This window comes from Montipora foliosa, chromosome 3 (assembly GCF_036669935.1).
Source record: "Montipora foliosa isolate CH-2021 chromosome 3, ASM3666993v2, whole genome shotgun sequence".
NCBI classification, from domain to species: Eukaryota; Metazoa; Cnidaria; class Anthozoa; order Scleractinia; family Acroporidae; genus Montipora; species Montipora foliosa.
In genome coordinates, this window is record NC_090871.1 from 52,397,294 (window position 1) to 52,420,438 (window position 23,145).

General features: G+C 38.9%; 1 protein-coding gene across 5 annotated transcripts in view; it reads right to left on the reverse strand.

Annotated features, from left to right (window-relative positions):
* The window catches only part of LOC137997639 (uncharacterized), a 41,253-nt gene extending 18,892 nt beyond the window's left edge, over positions 1–22,361 (reverse strand). The window contains exons 1-2 of one of the 5 annotated variants that reach the window (XM_068843739.1): positions 21,884–22,361; positions 8,877–8,983 (exon numbers count right to left, since the gene is read on the reverse strand). The gene's annotated coding sequence lies outside the window, so the exon portion shown is untranslated. Of the gene's footprint in view, positions 1–8,876; positions 8,984–9,271; positions 9,350–10,228; positions 10,492–16,739; positions 16,752–21,883 lie in introns of those variants that run through there. The other 4 variants (XM_068843738.1, XM_068843735.1, XM_068843736.1 and 1 more) reach the window with 4 other exon arrangements.
* Positions 22,362–23,145: the final 784 nt, after the last annotated feature.

A 23,145-nucleotide genomic window follows, 5' to 3' on the forward strand; every position in this document is an offset into this window, starting at 1 on the left:
AATCAAGGATTAGTGAGGTCTGTTCGATTCCTATTTTGTCATTGACGAGGCATTTGAACGTAGTTGTATATTTTGGGGAGAATCGTTTTGTTTCCTTTCTAGTATTTATTATCGTGTTTCTGATTGATCAACAACGAATGCCTAAATAGGTTTTAGAGTGGAGAAAGAGGTTACAGAGTACAATGCGGAAGTTGTTATGGAAACAAAGCGGGGGATTTTGTTGAGTATATAAATAAACTTACTCCTGCATTTCGTCATTTATGGTCGCTCGTGATGTATTGAAACTTCTCAAATTGCAGTCGCCTATGGCTCGTGCAGTTTTGAGAACTTTCAAAACATCACTCATGCCCATAAATCACGAAAAGCACTCGCGTTCCGATGATACGATTCCCTATACTTATTCAGTAATGAAGATATTACACTATAAGTATTTTGACTATTATCTCGTTGCAAATAATTTTATTAACTGAAAACAATTATGGAATGCATGGAGATCGAGGTTGTTCTTGCCAGAACAAGATGGCGGCTGAAATCGTGTGCCATCACGATCGAGACCCGAGGGACGTCCCCGCAGAACAGACAAGATTAGAATGTGCATGTTCTCCTCGAACGCAATAAGGGTTGAAAAGCAAAAAGCAATTATTGCAAGTTTGTTATGGCGCTTTTTCAGAGTTGTTCTGAGCGTTTTAATAACAAACCCACTGAAAGTATTTGCTTACAAAATCAAATTAATATCAACTGAGTAAATTAAGAAGTATTAAAGACTAATCGAATGAAAACTGATCGAATTAATTGAATAAGTTACCTTGTATTTTAATTAACTTGTAGATCATAAGCTTAATTGTTCTAATGGAATGAAAACTAATATGTACTTAGATAGAAACTACTTTCCTTGATTAACTTCCACACCATAAGCTTGTTCAAAAGACATGTTATCGGTCTTAATTTTAAAATTTTACATTGTTGAACGAAAGTGATTGCCATCTACAATTTCTATGAACAATTCGTTCCAAAGCCTTCAGTGATGCTCTGAAGAAGCTTACAGTTGTTATGTCTCTTAGAACATAGGGCCTTACTTTCCAGACAATAAGCGAAAGCTCCTCGCGTGTTCATAATCGCATAACATATGTTGAAAAAATCTGGAGGCCAAATTATGTACTCTCTGAAAATGTAACCTTTAGTTCCGACTCTCTAGTTTAACATAGGAGAATTAATTTACACCTCAAGTGTGAAACATTCTTCATATTTTCGGAAGCAAAGTAGAATCAGGACTCTTGGTGATGTCCAATATAGTTTACTTGAGAGTGAGGCAATTACTACACTACTGACTCCATAAAAACACAATTGTGTAGATAGATGGAACGGAAGTTCATAAATAGCCTGTTCATTGCAGTACTCCTGTAAACCAATCTGGGTACTGATTTGAATAGAGCCGGTACAGGTTAAGTCACTTCAAGAGAGATATGGTAGCTCAATCAGTCTTATATAGTGTAATGGGAATCTTAATGTATGGACATATCCTCTTAAGAGTTATTAGTTTGTCACGAGAAAGCGCAAAACGGTTCTGTCCGAAATACTTAAAACTGTGTCTGTTGGAACCGTGCGAAAGACTCACTCGTCACCGGCAGCAATGATTAGATTGAATCTTCTCTGGCTATACATATCCCAAGGTCGACCAAGACCCTACCAGTCGATTACGCGTGCATGATCTTTTTTCACAAACAGCGTTAATTCCAGTTGAGGTATCAAACTTTCGGTTGATCGCGTTAAGTAGATTTTCATGTTGTGATACTTCTTAAATTCTTCAGGATAATAATAAACTTTATTTAAGTGTCAAGTGTATTTAGCACGGAGGTGAACATGGTACATAAATTAAATCAAATCAACTCATCGGGCTGGTTTTTGAGGAGAAGGGAAAATCGGAGTACCCAGGAAAAAAACCTCTCGGAGCAGAGTCGAGAACCAACAAATTGGACCCACGTGAAACTCCGAGTCTGGGACTGCGCCATTCCTGCTCTCATGTGCCTTGCCTTAAGTTGCGTTGACCACATTATTCTCTTTAGTTTTTAAGTGTATTATTCTTATCGTTTCCTCGGGTGAGCCATAACTTTCATACTTTGAACAACCAATGATAAGGGAAGTTTGCATGGAAAATGTCCCTTGGTATAATTAATCAATTAATTAATTAAAAACATGTAATTTCAAACTAACAATATACATACGGCGAGTACTCGTTAAATATGGGAGGCAAAGAGGTCAGCACTTTTGAAACTGAACGAAAGGACTGTGGCTTGTGGCTCGAGACAGGTTGATTGTCACAAAGTATTTGCTTATTTATTTATTTAGCTGCTTGTTTCCACTGTGGCTATTATATTTCCTGTTTGTTTATTCGAGCAATTTAAAGAAGGACCATTTACACTACAGACAAAAATGGCTCCGGACCGATTAAAAATGTGGTTCGGACCATATTTTTTTACCGTTTACACAGCCAACAATTTGGTTTTGCTCATCATAAAACTGGCCTTAAGGCCCCGTTCCTGGCACTCTGTTCACACTACCGATTTTCGGAGATCGGACCAGATTTTTGAGTTGGAGCGGAGACACGTTTACACAGCGTCTTGATCCGGATTCGGTTTTCTTTCGGTATAAGGTATGGCCACAAAACCCCAAAAAAGCTGGTCAGGACCCATTCATAAAATTATGGAACGGATAGTTTACACGGCAAAGATATATCGTTCATACCTACCTTTTAATGGGTTCGGGCCCAGTTTTTTCTATACTGTAAATGGACATTTAGTTTTCTTAGCAACATCGTTTCGACGACCGAAGTTCAGAAAGAGATCGGGCAGTGATAAACTGCCGGTTACTAAAGTTCTTAACGAGCAAAGTTTAGGTTTCAGCAAGTATGCAGAAAACAGATTATTTAGCTGAGAGAATTATCTTAATTAATCAAGTGAAGCTATGATCCTCGCAGTTATGAACGCAATTTTTGCAAATGCCGCGTAGAGAAACCGGAAAAATTCAATACTTCAATGGGGTTTGAACCCGTGACCTCGCGATACCGGTGCGACACTCTAATCAACTGAGCTATGAAGCCACTAACGTTGGGAGCTGGTCATTTGTGGGTTCTTATGTTCCCCTGAGGAAAAAATCATCGATGAAATGACATATGAAATGGATCATGTGTGAACTGCGGATATGAAATCAAGTGAAGCTATGATCCTCGCAATTTTGAACGCAATTCGGCACATAATTCATAACTGCGAGGATCATAGCTTCACTTGATTTCATGTCCGCAGTTCAATATATGATCTATCTCACATATCACTATATCATTAAAATTACCTTGCACATGGTTCCTGATTTAAAGACAAAGCCTCGCGCATTCCTTTACTACAAAAGTTTAATTAAATGTCTTTGCCAGCGCCGCTATAGCACTAATTCGGCACACGACGGAAACAGAAATCGAAGTAAATTACACATGGCTGTTTTCTTTGGGAGGGGTGGGCGGGGAGGGAGAGATGAAGGCCGGATTTGCCGAAGCGAAAATTTCGCAAAGCAGAGTAGAGAACCAACGACCCGTATGTAACACTGAAATGAAGAGATCAACCTCGCTCCGTAGTTGATCGTGTGGCAGGGTATTCTCAGGGTTCCACTCTACCATGAAAACAAAATTCCCGAACTTTCCCTGATTTTTCCCTGACCAAAGGCAATTTTCCCTGATATGTAATCTTTTAGGATTTTCTTGTAATCCGAGGACAAGCAGAAAATTATGCATTTTTGTGGCCAACGTCACATACAAAGCACATGGATAGCAAGGAAATATCTTTTGAGTGGTTTTATATCAAAATAATTTTTCCAGATGAGAGAAATAAAATTTCCCTGACTTTTCCCTGCATTTGAAAAATGTTCAGATTTCCCTGACTTTTCAAGGTGAATGGAAACCCTGATTCTCGGGTACCAAAGTCTGCACCCTCTCGAATCCCGATGCGACAAATGATGAAGGGGAACGAAAACGACAGGAAAGAGAGCGAATCGACTTCGGCTTTTCACTTGTCCATTTACTTTTATCCTGTGCTCAGCGAAAGGCAACTTTAATTGATACAGGCGTGCAAATGGTTCATTCTCAATCTCTACTGAAATCCGTTCATACAAATCCAATTTTTTAGGACGCATCGCTCATGTTGTAAAACAAGAACGAGATGGAATAATCATGAAAAAGTTATAAACGCGCCAAGCTACATTTTGAAGTTGTCGAATTTTAACTCCCAAAAAATGCGGATGGCATTTGAGGGATTTCGAATACATTTCTATCGACTCGATTTCATTGAAAAAAATCTGTCTCCGCGCGGTTGGTATTAAAGATTTCAATATTGTCTTCATTTCCGGAAGCTTTGATTCAAGTGCATGTGTAAGCTGATTAGTGTTGAGGTTAGTTTAGCTATGGTTTACAACTTTCAACACTTTGTCTGCTGTCGGTAACTATTCTTGTGGTCTCATCGATCAGTAGTCTATTTAGAAGATTCGTAACGTTCTACTTGACCACTCATGCTGAATAAGTCGAATAAAGTCCCGCTTCTCCAGACTAATATGGCTGAGATGTGGGCCTACGGTTTGTAGTTCTTATCCGAGAAGACTTGAAAGTCTCACCATTTGTAGATGAAATTATTACTTTCGCCTGCACTACCCGTAACCTCGCGCAACCAGTCTGCGGTTTACGCATAAAAAAATATGCGTTCCAGTCTGTTGTGACACCGAGGTAACGTTGATATTTTAACTGATGTGCAGGTGAAAACGTGGCGTGGTACAACTACAGAGCCACGTAAGAGCTAGAGGAAAAATGTGTCATAAAGGCCTAGCTGCCGTAAGTTCAACATAATCCCTTTCCCTTTTTTAACCGATAATATTATTATTGAGAAATGAAATGATGGTAGAACCAACTGGGAACTCGGAAAAAATCCGAGCCCCAGATGGGATTCGAACCCACGACCCTCCGCGATCTAGTCGGATAGTTTTCGTCGCCGTGGAGGTCGTCCTTATGTAGCATTCATCGAGAAAAGATGAGAAAAATAGACTCGGGTCTGAGCCGGCATTTAAGGATTTTGTTAAGTTTTGATGCAAGTTGTTCTTCTCTTTCGAATTGACATGCAGCGTTTTTTTCTCTTCGAGCCACGATGCTTCACTTATCCTCTTAAGGAGTTTGGGTTTGCTTTCATTAACGTTCTTGACCTAAATTGTCGTAAAAAAAATATGAAACTCCAAGATACTTTCACCGAGACGCTCTTAACCCGTCTGGAACAAACTGAAGTGTGCCACTCGAGTATGTAGTTGAAACACGGGCGAGCGCATACTGGATTATGCCTCTTCACAAGTATCCTTCTTTCGTATTTTGTGCATCTTGCAGATGAGACGCTCTTTTTTACAATTTCGCGATAGCTTCCCCAAATTCGAATCAAAACGGCTGATAATGAGTGCTTGTTTCTTTCTTAGTTGTTTCTATGCTTCGAGTAAAGGCAAATATAAACTGATCAGACAAAAAGACGGCGGTTACCACACAGTTTCTTCAGTAATTCTTCAGTAAAGAAACTTCATGGTTACTCCGAATGGATTTATATTCACCACATTGTTATGTGATTACCTAACGTTCCTCGTGAAGAAGAATCGTCCATTTGGACCTCGTCGAAATATTTCCCGATCTGCCTTCGAGTGTTTGCAGTGTCTTCCTGAGGTCAACAACGGGGCAATAAATGTTCTTGAAAAGCAGTTATCCCCTTTATTCTCTTCTTAAAGTTCATTGCTAGTTGCCAATGTGAATAGGGTAGGATGTTTGAAAAAATTCTTTTCGTTTACCTCACAGCACAGGAAATGCGATGCTGAGAAATTTGATTTTCATTTCCTCTCGAACCGCAACCCAACTCTGTATATCGCCTCCTTTCCGCCTTGATTGTTCATCCCAAAATTATAAGCCGTTTCCGCCGAAAATCCATTGCACAGAAAAACAGTACAATTTGGATCAAACTTTGTGTTACACACCGGAAATAAAATATTCGGAGCACTTTAAAACTACTTGTAGCATTTTGCACTTTTATAAACCATTTCCAATCCGAACTTTAAATCACACATCTTGCTGTCGTTTCTAACGGTTTTACAATTTCGCCCACTTAAACTAAAAAAAGTAGTTGCATCAATGAAGAAAAAAGCTAAAACGCCACAGTTTCATCACAAGAACAGTATTCAGTGAAATTGAATTTTATTTTGTCCGTTTGCAACGAAGGATGGAGGAAGAAATTTTTTTTTTTTCAGCACAGCTTCAGTAAACTCCGTATTTGCGAAAAGTCAACAAAACGTTAATATGAATGATCTAACTATCCTGTTTAAGTTTATTTCACATATTCTACTTACAGGAATGCCAAGTAAATACGTGTGAGCTGAAGTAATGTGTTATGATTTTTTCCCGACAATGAGTAAATGAGCTTTGTAAATTTTGGCGAAATGTCTAATTCTAAAAGATTCTAAATGTCTAACTTACGAATTTTGGTGTAAGGTGCTCGGTACTTGATGCAACAAAAAATTGCACGCTTTCTTCCCATCGAAGGATAAGAATTGGAAAGAAAAACGCCAAAGGTAGACCGCACAACTAAAATGTCTAGGCATGCGCAGTTGGAAACCACGCTTCCTTGACCTCATCTCATGTTACTAAATGCCCAAATTGTAGAGTGCTGAACGATGATATAAAACGAAGCTGAACGAAGGCAAAGAGGAGACACATTTCGTTCAACAAATTGCTAATTTTTCAATGGCGTTGTTCAAACCGCGTTTTTCATTGCCATAGAGCTGATAACTCTGGGTAGATTGTTCTCATGAAAGTTCAATTCGGCCAATAGGAGCCCTGCATGGGAACATGAACCGACAGAAATTTTTGCAAAAAATATTTCGGTGAGGCTAGGTGCCGAAAGCCAGTCTGATTATCGGGGCCGTATGTGTTCAATTGTTCAATTAGACTATCTTTGAAGCCTTTGTTTTATCATTTTCAGGTATCACGTCCAGAATTAATACTGTACAATATTTGCAATTGCTTCCTAAAACAACAAGACTTAAACATCATTTACTTTTAAACAAACCTGCAATACCCTTGTTTATGGTATCCTCACCTTTTAATGCAACTTATCAGAAATCTTGAGATAACTGTTTTTTTGAAAAGCTCTAGGTTTGTACCCCGCTGTTATGGGCGTGACAAACTGTGGAATTGGTGAATTCAAGGTCGTTGATATAAAGCTAGATAACTAATGATTGTGATGGATTGTGTTCAAGAGAGCCCCGACAGGTCTAATGCAAGTCAGTTTGAAAACGATGAGATTAGTTACTAAAACTGCAAGCCAAAAAACTCCAGATGTCAACTTTTAGCTTTGGGCACCGGTAGGAGACAGCGTGAATTGATAATTTTAACAGGTTTCCATTCAGATATTCGGTCAACGTGGAACACTAACACAAAAGGAAAGTACTATAATTGATTTGAGGTATTCAATGGAAAAGTTAGATGGAATTTTTTAAGAGCCTTTCCTCTGAAGTCTACCGAGAACATCGCAAAGTTCTTTGAAGTTAGTCAACGAATTTACGAGGAAATATAACCGGAAGTTGTGTGGTTATAAAATTCAATTTGGTATCCCTGATAACCGCCCTTGTGGATCTATTTATGTCCCAAACAACTCATAGATCACTGAATGACCGCTCCGAAAACATAGAAAAAAAAGAGTACTTAAATAAATATTTTCGTCTTTTGGTGTATTAAGAGTAAAGATATATCAAAACAAATACCTTTGGGTACTTAGTAAGAATTTCTTAACTCTACGAGCATTCCCCTCTCACATGTTATGTTAGCTTATATCAAGAAAAAAGTCGACCTTGCCATGCTCTGGCTTTTTCGCTTAGGTTGCAGCGAAGATGTGGAAAATGGACTTTTTTTAATTTCGCCTCGCGTAAATGACGGGCGTTTTCCCAGATCGGAATGCTTAAAGATTTAACCGCTTTTATCTGTCAACACATAAGGCTTAGCTTAAGTACCTAGACTGCATGGATACCTCGTTGGGTGAGCTTTTCTAGCATCTGAAAGTAGCAAACCTATTTGGAATTTAACAAGAAAGTGCCTGCCCATTCGCGGTTAAAAATAAATTCAATTGATTGTTTGCAATGAGGGGTGTTTTAACTGCGCGAAGACTTCCCCAATGTGTTATCGCAATTGGAAATATGCTTTCGATAGTTTTGGTGTCCGCTGGTTTCAATTGTTGGCTCCTGGAACATTCGACTCATGCTTTGAGTTAATATTACATCAGGAAAAAAAATTATATATCACTGAGGACATCTGTGGTTGAATGAATTTATATCAAAATCATGGAATGAATCTAAACTCCAAAAAAAAAAATCTAAAAAAAACTACTGAAAAATTAATCGTCAATAAAACGTGAATATTCATGAACTCAACAAAGAAACTTGAAATTAGATAACTAATACACGATACGATAAATGTTCTTTCGAAAATGGAGTAGAAACGTTTTGAAAGCAGCTCTTTTCGGTTTGAGCGAAACTCGAAAACTTTGCTTTTGCTACTCGGAAATCGAACGATGCTTAGCAAGAGTCGTTTGTCTTATTAGTACTTTGTCATTTTTAGTAATACTCCGCATCAATAGAACAATTTCATTCGTGCTGTGTTTCGTGAATAACATACACTACGAAAATAATGAATTGTTTTGAAGTTTACAACCGCAATAATTCACGAATTTAAGTTCTAGTTTACGCTTGACGTAGCGAAAGTCCTTTTCCTTATAGTTAGCGTGTCGATGTCACACGCGTCAAACCATGTATTTTTTTATGGCACTCACCAATACTTCAAACTGCAAACCTCACAATCTGTTCAGTTTACGGCGATTCGTTCCTCCTGAAAGAGATTTCCAAGGTCCAGTACAGTGTAGAATGCATTCAACGTTTCCTGGCAAAGAAACAAGATAACATCTGGGGTTTTAAAAGCCATGGAAATCTAAACGCTTGACCGCAATGTCATTATTTAAAGCGAGCGAAATCTGACTCTGTCAACTGGCAGATGTTTTTCAAAGGTTTGCCCCAATCGCGTCATGGGTCAAATGAAATAATCGTTGATTAGAAGCCCGCTGTTTCATTCTACTGAAACCTCAACGCAAGAGTTAGAAAGGGAGGAAATCACTTTTAACAAAATCTGCTCTGTCACCCTGACGTGCGCAATTTCAAAATCAGTTTGTACCTTTAGTCTAAGGATTTCGGACCAAACGCAAGAATCTACAGAGAGTGGAGCTAACACTCTGCTCTTGCAAAGCGTCTATACCACTAGTGAACACGTTGCATTAGCTATGCAAAAATGGTCACAGATTGATTGAAGGCCGACTAGGCGCCACTTCTTGGGGAAGCAAGTGTTTGCTAATTGTCAACAATCTATTGTTGTTGATGTATAAGCACATGATTGTATTTCGCGGTAAAAAGCAAACAGAAAGGGCTAAAATGGACGAAAAGGCAGTTAGAGTTTACTTTACAAAGTGCACAATTTAATTACGTTCAGATTGTGTTAATTGGAGACAGAAAGAAACCTCATTTGGTTATTTCAGTTGTTTGGTGATTAAGTTATTTCGAGGAAATTCCACTGTATCTTTCAATCTTCGATCTTCCTATTTAATTTGCTCCTTGCAAGATTAATTACGTTATGAATCGATTTCTAAAACAATCCATTAACACAGAACTGTTTATCGCAAATAATTGAATACTGTTTTCTATAAAGCACAAGAAAGGCAACAACAAACTGGACATTCATGTAAACTGGCAAAACGTGGTGTGTAATTCAAAAATGGCAGAAATTCACTTTTGTAAAGTCTGAGTCAAGATATAGATCTATAAAAGCTGGAGTACATTGCGTATGATTTGGATTTGCCAATTACTTAAGACTCTAGTGATAACTTCTACGAGCATACTAGCGTAGTCTAAGCGAGGTTGAGGCCTTCAAATTGAATAGGACACAAATAGGGGTGCCGAATGGTAAATTCCAACTCGAAGACTCACCGAGACGCCGAGACCCTAGTTTAAAATCCGAGCTCGAGACTCCTTGGTAAAAAGTTTCGAGACTCAAAAAAAGTGAAAACAAACCATGCGAAAACGAGACTTCGAGACGCTTTCGAGATTTCGAGATCCTGCAAAATTTTCCGAGACCTACCTTTTTCGAGGTACCATTCGCCACCCCTACATATGTACATTTGTACCTGAGTGAAGCGGAGCAACATCGTTCCATGGGCAAATGCAATCAACAACAAATTCGAAGTTCGCGTTTTCTCGGTTAGTTTTTAAAATCTTGCATTCTCATAATTAAAACAGAAATAACTGCAGATGCTTGATACTGTTTCGGGTTTAGAAGTCAGAGAAATGTAATCGATTGTAGGCTGCTTGTCGTCTCGGAGACCAAAACATTTTACCACACCGGAAAAGCGTCTCTTTCACTTTGTAAACAAGTCCACTTATCGCTCTCAGAGGCGGCCCCTTTTGGCACTTGGGGCTGTATCTTTCTATGATTTTCCGACGTATTTCCTGTTTTTGGCCAAATAAATTCGAACAAGGTGTATCCTTGACAATTTCCAGTGCCAGACGGGCGAAAATGAAAATAATCCGTGTGGTTTTGACTATAATCTTCGCACACAGGTAATTTTGAAAGATACTAAAATAAACTAACAGTTTTGAAAACTTTTGTCACGTAAATGTCGCAGCAGATCGTCATAAATCGAAACAATTAAGTATTGAAATATTGCGTCCTCGAAAAAATCCTGTTCCGGTATAATAGTATTTGTTTGCTGGCTTCCAAGAAGGCAATTTTACTTTTGCTGGTTCATAAATGCCATAAATTATGAAGTTCACTGAACTATGTATAACAATATCCACGTTCTGTTTGAGGAAAAACATAAGCGTCAGTGTCACATTATTCCACGGACTGAAAAACGTTTTTTTATCAGTAAAGGAAAGAAAGTTACGCAAAGACTGAACTATGTAAGCACACTGAGGGTCACTATTTTTTTTTTTTTTTTTTTGGGACTAACAACTACGGATGAAGAGAGTACTAATGGCTAATCTTAAAAAAAAGGCTGGCAAACTTTTTTCAAGATGGAACTCAAAAAGTGTGAGATATAGAACTACGTTTTGTAATAAACCCAGAGAGTATCGACCAAAATAAATGCGCAGTGAAATAAAAAGGCTTAAAAGTGCCCTAGCTTAAGACCCACCCAACGACGACAACTTGGGAATTAAAAGCATCTTGGTGTCCATTTGACGATCTATGAGCTACCAACACGTGTGGCAGAAGATTATACCTGGAGGTAACACGTCGTAAATTGAAAAACATCGGATTTCTTCAAATTTTAAGGCTCGCCGGTCTCCACAGTCCTAACGCTGTTTGGCAAAGCATGTCCAACACATTCATCTGACAAGAAAGTATGGCAAACACACCATCTAGCATGCATGCATGCATGCATGCCTCACAAACTAAAATAGTTTCTTCACGATCTGATTTGTTTTAATCACTTAAATCTTTTATAACAATGATGGCAGAACCTGTACCCATGGCTTAGATCCTGGGTTTCCAAGGAAAATCGAAAGGAAGACGAATGCCCGATAATGGGACAACAAACGACAGGCCATTCCAAATAAAGCGGCCTCGTGGCTACGCAGATATGTTTCGCAACCTCTCGAGCTTAGCACTGAAAAAAATGCAAAATATGCAAAGACAAAGCTGAAAAGAAACGTATCGTTTCTAAACGTGCAAGGGTTATGTAGCAAATTTTCAATAAGAGGCGAAGATGCCTTCTTGTATGCACGTCAACTTCGTATTTTTTTCTTTGAGTGGAAAGTTTTTTTCTTTTTTTATGAATTTAACAGCATTAAGGGGCAACTTCCGAGAGTCAATGACGAGGTACAGACACAGGGATTAAGTAATCTTGACAACTGTAAAATTGTACGTAAAAACAGGAAACATGTTTTCCTATCCGGGAGATTGAAATAACACAGTTTAAGGGCGAAAAGGTACGGTCGAACAATACTCGATAAATTACAAGAGAAAAATAGCAAGATTAAACGAATCATGGCGATTGTGGGTATCGTTAGTCCTTGCAAATACGCGCTCAGCTGTTAAAGCAGGTGCAGAGAAGAAAGAAATTAACAAGCTAGGTGAAATATATCAATTGTTATTCAAACGCGAAGGTTGAACAATGCTACCTAAAGAACTGCCACTTCCAACAGCAACGGGAAATGTACAGTTCAAGCTAAAAGCCGGAAACTGAACAATTAACCCCCGTGCCAAAAAAAGCAGACTTTGTTTCGTTTTGTTTTTCCTTTGTTCTTTGCAAGGGTTTTCGTCTGACAAATGCCAGACGATGGAAGCCTGCTGTAGCTTTTTCGTATTACAAAACTAATGCACTCCACGCCCGTTTAAGCGTACTTCAAAGTGACTTATATATCTTTGCTTCGTCTCAGGCGCGTGTCTTTTATTTTATTTTGTTCGTATTGTTCGGCTTTGTACGCAAGCGAAAAAGCGCCTCTTTTAAACTCAGTGTGAACAATATACTTTATTTCTAAAGTTAAAATTCACACTTTGCAACCAGACATAGTTTGAGTGCTAGTCTGTTTTGGAGAAATGTGAATTAAGCTTACAAACTGTTACAATTGAAAGATCCAACGTTTCCACAGTCCAGTCTGGTGTCTTCATCGTTTGTCTCTACTCAGTTAGACTGTTTTGCCACTGATTCCGCTGCGGTGATGAATTATCTTGCCTTGATTTTTTTTCTGCCGAAAAGCAGCGAGGAATGCGTTCATGGGAATTTAAATGAGGTTGATAGCGTGACCTTGAATGGAAAAGACTTACTCGTTTTTTCTTTACTGTGCTAAGCGATTGGATTAAAAAGTCTTGCCCTAAACTATCCAGCCATTCAGAGGTACTGATACTGAACCATTCAAATTGCCTGTTATTTTTTCCCGCGTCTAAGCGCGGCTGCAGGTGTGTATGTTAAACCTTAGTTAATAGAGGGGAATGTTTTTGAAATCCGACATATTTCTTTGTTGTAGGTTTTTGTTCTCTTTTTTGGCCTTGACCGTGCACAAAACACAATGGTTGTTTACTCCGTACTCAGGAACTAACCAATAGAAACGTGTTAGTTACGTAATTCATGCATATTGTATGAGTGCAAACAAAAGATTGTGCACGGCCGTGGACTTCACAACCTAAATCTTGGCATCTTTGTTTGCTCCTTTGATGTTTGCCGAGTTTCAAAACCAGTCGCCTCTATTAACTATGGTTAAACTGGGCAACTTGCAACAACGATTTTTCGCGCAACACGGCGGTCAACTTTTCGTGGTATGTGACACGACTCAACTTTTCACGCATCATCGTTCAAAATATGTAATCGGCAACATACAGGAGCACAACATCCAGGATCGACTTGCAACATTTGACTTGTGTCTCGGTGTGAACAGTACTCTGGGAAGGTGTTGGGCGAAAAGTTGATGGCGACTATGTTACACGAGTCGATTTTCTAAAAACTCGTCATCTTGCGCTGCAAGTTTTTAACCCAATTAAAAAACTTGCAATATGTTGCCGAGTCAAAAGTTGCATGGAAAATCGTCCCCGTGACCATGTTACACGGTGTTCGCACAACATTGTTGCACGAAAAATCGTTGTTGCAAGTTGACCCGTGTAACCCCGCCTTGTGAGTGGCTCGTTTGATTGTCTCAACTTCTGTTGTGATTGCCCAAAGATAGCAGTTCGGTTTTACTTTCATTGCCCCCAATGAGCCTATTCGCCCGGCGGCCAAATTGGCTATAGACATTAGATTTCGTACCCCGAGCCTCGAGTTGAAATGTTTGCATGGGAACGAGTTTCGGTGGAGCAAACCAAAGTTTTCAACCCCTCGGCCATTAGCAAAAAACAGCTTAGGTGATTCAAGGTTATCGCGTAATGATCACCCCAAGTGCAACTAATCAGAGCAGAGAATTTTTAACAATCACCTATGTAATTATACTAAAGGTTGAATAACCACAGAGGAAATATTGAATGGTCTCCTCTACTCGTTTGCTTTATCTTTAATCTTTAATCAGTATACTTCTAAAACAGTAAAACCTATATTAGTTCAAAGCAAATTTTTGTTTTCCATTCTGGTCACATCCCGTGCAGTAATTTCCCTTGGCAGGACTAAGTTCCATACAGCTGAAGGTGTTTAATTAAAGGACATGCCATAGCATTCTGGTTTGAATAACTTAGAGCCTCAATCCCGGAAGAAAAAGGAAATGATATCATGGAGTATTTTCCTAATAATGACGACGGAGGGTAGTGGCAGAGTCGATCAGAGGAAGGACTGAGTAGGCTCCAGATGGAAATATGCTGACTCAACTGATTCATTTAGAATCAATTGCGAATGGAAAAGCGCAGATCACGAATCCGTAAATCTGGACTTGGATTATTTGGATTTCAAATCCAGCAACCCTTTTTGAAAAAGAATTCACCAGATCAAAACTCCGGATCTCGATTCATCGGAAAGGAACGCGAAATCCTCTTTAAGATGGAAAATCCGTTTTTGGACACACCCTAAGAAAGATGACACTCCAAGTCGAAACATTCAAAGACCCACAGAAATCTAGTTCATTTCAGTCGAAGGCGCCGCCCATTTCAAACGCGTACCGTGCGCAGTTCATGATAAGCAGAATTTGCAGAAGGCTTCACACTTAACGCTTCAATTCGCAGACAGTTGAAAGTATCCACGTGCTTTTAAGTATATAATTGCTCTGAAATGACTCGAGCGCATTAAGCTCTAAAAATGCATCAATGAACTTTCAGCAAATACAATATCTCGCAATATCTGTGCACGTGTTGTTTTCGATTTCAGTAGCGTTTTGGTACCAACACGGCGCGTTCCATGGTAAGCCGTAAACTTCAACTTGTCGAAAGGAAATGGAAGAGGTCGTCATAAAAGAAGGAAACAAACCGAGAGCCATCGAAAATACGCAGATTAGCGTAATTTTCGAAGGTGATATCGACATCAAAGGCAATATTTTATTGCCTGTTTCAAAAATTCATTACATATGAAACCTCCTTTTGGCAAAGTGGAAGAGTGCATGGCCATATCTCATATTTTTATCCGAATAAGCACTGGTTTTATAGTTGCCAGTTCTTCTTAGCTGGGTGAGAAAGTGGACAGAATTCAACGAACTATGAAAGGTTTATGAAAAATAAAGTTCATTTGACTGTATGATTTCCTTAAGAACGCACAAAATGCGCTTTTATCAAAGCTGTCTTGGTTATATTCTACGCCAGCTTGTCGCCCGGCAATATCATCCCAATATTGCTATAAAGATTTTTAGGAAAGGAACCGAAATTCGCTTACGTTCAGCAGGACAGCTATAATTTCAGTGGCGTATTCGCAATGTCATTTGATGGGGTATAAAGAATGACTAAAATTGGGGAACTTTTGTGTCTGACCAGAGCATACTATGACAAAAAAGAAATCGGATCTCAGATGTTTTTTCCAAGGAGCAATAGGAGATTTGTGGAAGGGGTTATTTCTTATTTATGTGACTGGAAACTCACTATGTCCTTCTAGTATTCTCAACTCGCCTTTTAAATTAGGACACATTTTTAGTGTTTACACAAATTGTGTATTGGACTTGTAGCTTCTCCTTTTTGAGGTCATTTTACGCATTGAGATTATACTAAGTCGGCTTCATGTTCATAACAGCGTTAATTAAGTAACCGAGAAGAGTTTGATGCTGAAAGGAAAACTAGATATTTTGCCTTTAAATGTCCTTGGGTGAAAAGACAAATGATGTCCACATAATTCTTACAATAGATAAACAAACTTTCAAAATCGTAGTCTTCAGCTCTTGAACAAAGTTATTATGAGGTTAATCTGTTGAAAGTAGTGAAAGTCTTCTACGTTGCTTAATTAATGCGACAAGATCGGCTTAATTCAAACTTAAACGATGATGTTTGGTGCCTTCTGATGCAGAGTGTTTTGATCACAGGCTACTGCGCATATTTGTTCAATGACTCCCATTGTGTTTTTTATGGGTTTTATGCTTCGCTGGTTTTAAGCGCACTCAACCTCAAATTATTACGTTTAGGTTATGTTTTATTTCCTTTTGAGATTGAAAGGAAAAAAAAGTCTCATCATTTTCGATTATTTTCGGGGTTGGAGGCGAAGCGAACGTAACTTAAGTTCATTAGAGAAGTTAAGAATCCTGGGTAATTCTCAGCGAGGGAAGCTTTAATCAAGAAACAACAGTAAATTCGAGCTGAAACAGGAAATATACTTAACTAACTGGTCTGAAAGAGCCCTGCACTTACATAATGGCGAATACACGAGAGATCTGTAAAAATCGGCCTGGCTTCAAAAATACGTTTCTGCATTGTTTGTCGGCCGATAGCGGTGATCAGGGCCCTTGAAGTCGAGGAACATTGCGACTGGGAAAATCTGTAATCTACGAATCGTTTTATTAGAATCAGCATGATTCTTTACACACTATTGATGGCTAAAAAGGATTGTTACAAGTCCGATGCAAGCACAGAATTGTAGAGGAAGTTGTCGTTAGGAAAACTTACTTACAGGTCTAAATGAATAATACGTTGGGGACAACATGATCAAAATGGCACGCAAACCAGGTGTCTGTATTAAGTTAAATGGAAAATGTTACCATACCTTTCGAGTTCAATGTGCTTCCCTTTGGTGACCAATATATTTCAGCTTTTGGGGTTGTTTTTGCACTTTCAAATTTCCGCGAAATTTGTGTTGATCGAGTTGAACTCCCTTGTTGACGTTTCACTTGAACTTTCAAAGACAAGTTTTGTTTTTCTGTGTTTTCGCCCAAAGCGTGGTGTAATTGTTTTCTTCGTTTCTACGGCAGACAAAGACACGAGTACGGTTTAACTTATGCAGGTTGCTTCGCTCATTATGATCTCGATTTCACCAGAGCTGTCAGAATACAATAGTGTTGGCTTTATCCACGACGCGGATCAAAGTCTTTTTGAGATTCGCTCGGTTGAACACAAAATAGCCTTCGCATTTAAATGAAGAGCCGTTAAAACGTGGTTATTCAATGGGTTGACCGCGAGTCGTTGAATTTGAGTGCATTTAGTTATGCTCTACAGTCACGCAGCGATTTGGGCGTTCCTTGTTCGTGTGACGTGGCCACTCGGTTGCGATCATTGAAAAAAAAAAATTCTAAAAAAATGGAAAAAAAATACCTAAGTGCAATATCAAACATATGATTTCCCCGACAACATAATGAAAATAAAATAGAAAATACGTGGTTATGATTAAAAGAAACTCATTAAACTTATATAGTGAAACGTAACGGAAAGCTAAATATGCATAGCTAGGCGGTCACTGTTCGCAAAAAAGCTGAGAGCATGAACGATGTATCTGACAAAGCCAACGAAGGAATTTTAATTTCCCTTATGTCGTCAAAAATAAACTAAAACCCCATTGTATTTTATTTTGCAGCGAAAAACCTAGGCGAAGTTCGAGTTTTTTTTAAAAAAGGTTGTTCCACCTGTCGTGGACACTTTCGTGTTATATGCCGATAAATAGCGAAAGAAATCCTGTGAATATTATTTCCACTTTGATCACACCAAAAGGGTTTCGAAAACTGAAATCTACAAAAAGAGTCAACAAAGACATCTTTGCGAAAGGTCATTTAAAATCGGCTCTTTTTTTAGTTAACTCTACAATTTCCTCTTTCAAAGTTCCATTTTTTTGTAAAGCCGCAAAAGACAGGATTTCAAGCGTTATTGAAACTGATATCATAATATATCAGTCAAAACTACCACTCGGCTCTTTATCACCTGGAAAAAAACGATAAAACTTGTTTCCTTGCTTTTAAAAATTCCATTTATTATTCATTCGTAAAGTTTTGCGTTTCTATTGAAATCCATTGCAGTGTGCGTCACTAAAGCGCTCTCTGTTGGCTTACCGCGCACTTCGCAGCCAGTTAAAATACTGTTCCACCGCACGTGTAAATGCAATTCTCGTGCCATACAACTTCTCCACCTCTCAACAAGGACCTAATGACTTTTTGTCTGTTAATTGAATCGACGAGTTTCATGCAGCATGATTTATTGCTAAAAAATTGCGTGTAAACTGGGGAGTCTCCAAATTTTCATGCTCTGCTTTTAAACCGTCCTTTTAACATAAACTGAAACCAAAGGTGCAGCATTGAATTCTTTATATTTCCACGCGAGGTCAATAGCTTATTTGTTTCCTTCTTCCAGCCGGGTTTCTAATGACGCCGATATGGTGATTAATTAAAAGTATTTCCCTTTCTTAAGAACACAAGTTTCACCAACGTTAAGAAATCCCTTTATTAGAAAAAAACTAGAGAGTATTTACGGGAATTTCTTTTGGCATCAGTGTAGTGAAAGTACATGGTCAGCGATGATATCTTTTTTTTTAAGAAACCGAAATCATTTATTTCACTGATCCTTTTCACGAAGCTTCAGAGATCGCCCCTTTACTTGCGACGCAAATTTGTCTGTCCGGCTTCGAAATGCAAACATTACTTTCATTACTCGCAAATCTACTATCAGTAATAAACTTTGAACTTACACAACTACAATACTAGAGAACTTTCTAGACTTTTTCCCGTTTTTCGAACTTTTAGACTGCACAATGAATAGCAGACCAAATGCCCCACTCCCCCCACCCCACAGTACACAATGTTGTTCAGGAAGATGCGCAAATCACCCACGATAAGAAATGACAAGAATTCCTTCATGAAAAAAGTTAGTTTTGTTAGACATGTAGAAAAGGAAGTTATAAGTGTCTTCGACCCTGTCTACTGTAGCCTCTACACTGAAATATTAATGAAGTGGACACTACACCTACTTATAATTCATCCATTTTTGCGAATTTGGATACAGTTTCAGTTCATCGTTTTGACAAACTCATACAGCTTCACTTTGGTTTCACCTTTAGGTAGATTTTTTAAAGTTTAGAAAGAACATAGCTCTGGTATCACTGACAACTTACTGCTGAAAGTCTAGATCTGTCCAAGCTGTGAGCGGCTTCTTCTGCGGAGTTCTAATGGAGCTTAAACAGTTTAATGCTTCAGCGAATAGATAATCTCAGTCTGTATCGGCACGGACCCAAAAATATCTTTAAAGGTTTCATGCATAAGGTCTATTTATCGGTTGAAACTATAGCTACCATGATCGACCAATATTTAACGAATGGTTCACTGACTAGAAAAAGAACATGAGCCAATTGTGGACTGAAGAAAGAGTGTATTGGTGCAGCTAACGTTTGAAAACACAACCTCGGTTTTAATCCTAATCGACAATTAGTAACTGTAGGATTGGCTATATTGTAGTCGTGTTTCTTTTCATGGCGTAGGTTGAGCATGGTTCAATTCGGAGCAGAGGTTAGAAACCTCTCATTCCATGCAGGTTGGTCCGAGATCGGTTCTCGGACTTCAACAGGGGTTGGGCATAGTTTTCTTCACGACCCTACTCCGTGAAATAGCTCAGTTGTTCCGCGGAAACTATGGTTTTCCCCACTTTCTCAAAAACCCGTATGTTCACTTGCCTTGATCGGCTTTCGATTTGAATTTTCTCCGAACATAACTAAAAACCTCTGTGTTCAGCTGCGACTCAAATAATGGAATTATTATCATCATTGTTATAACATTATGATCCGATTTTGACAAGTCAGATTGTCACGATTAAATATCAAAAGGAAGATCGAGTTGGTGTATGAAGCCTGTGACGCTGTTTGTAGAAAGAAACAATTCATCTAGAGATAGCACGGTTTGAAAAATGAACAGGAAGGAAACAAGCCTTCGGCTGTTCAGAATACGTTTCACCGAATATGTTGTTCCTTGATACTGATAGGAATGCAAGACATCAAGTATTTGGTTATGAAAGAGAAAAAAAATCTCAACCCAATTCTAGGAATGGTCTCACTGTGGTCGAACGTCGTTGAAGTAAGACTATTGCAGTATTTGATTTCTTGTTTCTCTTTCTTATTTTTCCTGGTGATTGTCTCCATTCTCATTTTTAAAAACTGATTAATTTATGACGCAGTACTGAATTGCGAAACTTGTGGTCGATTGTTGTATTGGCGAAACTCGAGCCAAATATCAACACCTTTTTGTCTACTCGCCTTTTCAATCTATCATGGCCTTTCAGCGTACTAAGTTAATTACGGGAACAGACAAAACCGTAAACGCATCGAGCAAAAATTATTTTTCCGAATCTCCACTGAGTGTTGATGCTTCAATATTTCAAGTTGTGGTTTTCTTTGGGCTTGCGTGGACGTCACCTCTCTGGTGTCAGATCATTTAAAACTGATAGCGAGCTGAGCTGATAACCGTCTGTCTGATTAAGTACTGAAACACGATTAGTATTGGTAAACTTCTGGGTGCTACTCGCTTTGAAGATAAAGGCGAAACACTTCTGCATCAAAACCTTGGAGAGTTTCAGAAAAAGGCATTAAGCTAAGTGACAGCGATAACCGAACTTATGGCAAGCAATCACCCCAATATCCATCTGCTCTCGGGGCCCATTCGACACATTCTCTTCATATATTCCAAGGCCAACACAGAGGCCCTCTAAAGGACTTTTGGCTACAGGGGCCCCAGTCCTATCAACTACAGCCGAGTTTGTCAGTCGAAGCTATTCAGCAGGTCTCACTATACTCTAAATAGTTTTTATTTCACGATAATTAATTAGAGATATAGGATATGGTGCCGATATTTCCACGTTTTCGGATACAGTTTTAAGTATTGTTTAGTATCCCAAAATATCAACGAGGTTCCAGCTGGTTAGCCCGACATACTACCACAAAAAAATTCATTCATTGTAATCCGAATTGTAAATATTTTGTAATTTTTGTAACGCTGCATGCACTTGTAAAATGTAGCCATAATTCAAACATGGAGTGCAATCGCTACAGCTGAACTCAAAAGTAATTTTTTTAAAAAAATTAATTAACAATGGTCAGAATTTTTCCCTTTTCCAAAGAGTTGCAAATGACTTTTACTTCGTGTGCTACAGAGCTTGGCGAGCTCTTCAATTAGTGTTGAGGGGAGTGCACTTTGGAAAAGAGAGGCCCAAGACCTTAACATTGTTTCACTGACAATGGCATTGCAGTCGACCGCCAGAAATGACAATTGTCCTTAAAACCACTGAGATAATTTCGATTTTTGTTTGAATTAGATCAACTAATTGAGTTCTTTGATTAGCATTTAGCAGTCAAGAGAGACAATGGGAGAGAATCCGTTTCTGCAGGAATTCCTTGCGTCGACATTCTTTTCTTTGCATTTCTTATGTCAGTGGCACACAGATCCAATGTAACGAAAGTCTCGGTGTGTACTTTTTTAAACAGCGATATTACGTCGTATGTTTGAGATAATGCTCCTTCACACCATGCTTTGGGTTTCTTCAACAAGACTTTTAGTCATCAGCTGCAGAATCATTGAGTTACAAAGAAACGATTACGGAGACAACGCACAGCGGATGTTGTCAGTTCATTTCACAAATGCACCCATTTGGCTGTACGACGTTAAAGCCCGCTTTACACTAGCGCTGTAATCTGGCACGGCACTCCCAAATTTCGGTACCGTACTATGTTTTTTCGGGCGCGGCACGGTAAATTTTTCTTGCGTAAACAGAACAAACAGAAGGCATACTAGGTACCCGTGCCAGAAATTATAGGGTTGGAGATGTGCTCGACACTGCAAATATTGGTGTCGTGCCACTATTTTGGAGTGCCGCGCCAATTTTGTGCGTGTGTAAAGGGGTTTAAATCTCACGTTATTTCGACTCGACTTCGATGATTAGTCTCACCTTGTTTTCAGTTCGCTTTTTCTTGACAAATGCTTTGTATTCAGAGTTGAACAAACGTGCGACGAATTGGTCTTCGCGCAAATACGAACACGTCCGCCGGCAAGCTGTTATTTTCGCCGGCTCTCCTTCACAAAAGATTAAATTAATGTTTGAATTTCAAAAGTGATTCAGTCAAACAATATCGACTAAAAGGCTAAAGAAAACAGAAGACAAAACCACCGTTTTAATACCAACAATTCCAAAGAAGTTTGAAAATGGGCTCTAAAGGCCAAATTTGAATAACCGTTTCCAAGAAGTCTCGATCGTCTAAATTAAATATTAAGCTTTTCGCTTCCTTATGGTCTTTTGTCTGTCTTCTTTAACATTAAAAGCCTTAATCTTCTTTTAGCTTGCGGTCTCGTCTTTTTCCAAATAGCCACAATTCCTTGATGCGACCTCGAACAGGTTAATTAGCTTGATTTGGTCATTCAAATATAGCCACGTGTTTCTTTGTCAAACCCTTTCAGAGGCTCAGGTGGCACTATTGTTTTGTTACCATCTGTCGTACTCGATCTGTGTTGACCCAATCCAGTTTTCTGAGCCTTAGAAATCAATATACGTAGCCGTAAAAGCCAATTTACACTTGGAATTTCTCGGCTACCTTGCCAAGAGCATAATAACATTTGTCTGGGAGCATGCACGAGCGACTGCCGCTTTTTTAAGCAGCCACGAGCACATCCCAGAAAAAAAATACGCGTGTTACCGGTTTCCAATTCACCGGCCGTTAGAATACTCCGATCTCTTTCGTTCAATTGCTTGATGAGGCTCAAACATTAAATCCTGGCGAAGCTTTTCACTTAACCGTAGATAAGAAGTAACATTTTTTGGAGAGGTGTCTTATGCAAAATACGGCGAAATACTGATTGCAAATTAATTCATGAAATGGCGCGTCGCTCTATTTTTCTGAGTATCATGATACATTTATGATTGTATTGTGCGAAGCACGTCGAACGTCGACGCCCTTTTGTTTTCACAGGTAAACCTTACGAATTTATGTGTTCAGGGAGAACAATGGTCACAAAGAATCACACGGACGTCTGTGTTGTTTAGTGCGTGTATCAAGTTACCGGCGTCGCAGTTTGCTTATTTGAGGAACGACGAACCCGTACAGCGCAAATCTTGTCTTTCCCACGGCCTGTTGATACTTCGGACAAATAATCAACCACGCGACCATTGTTGAAAGTTCGATTGTGTTTTCGAACACTCGATCACTTTATGCTATA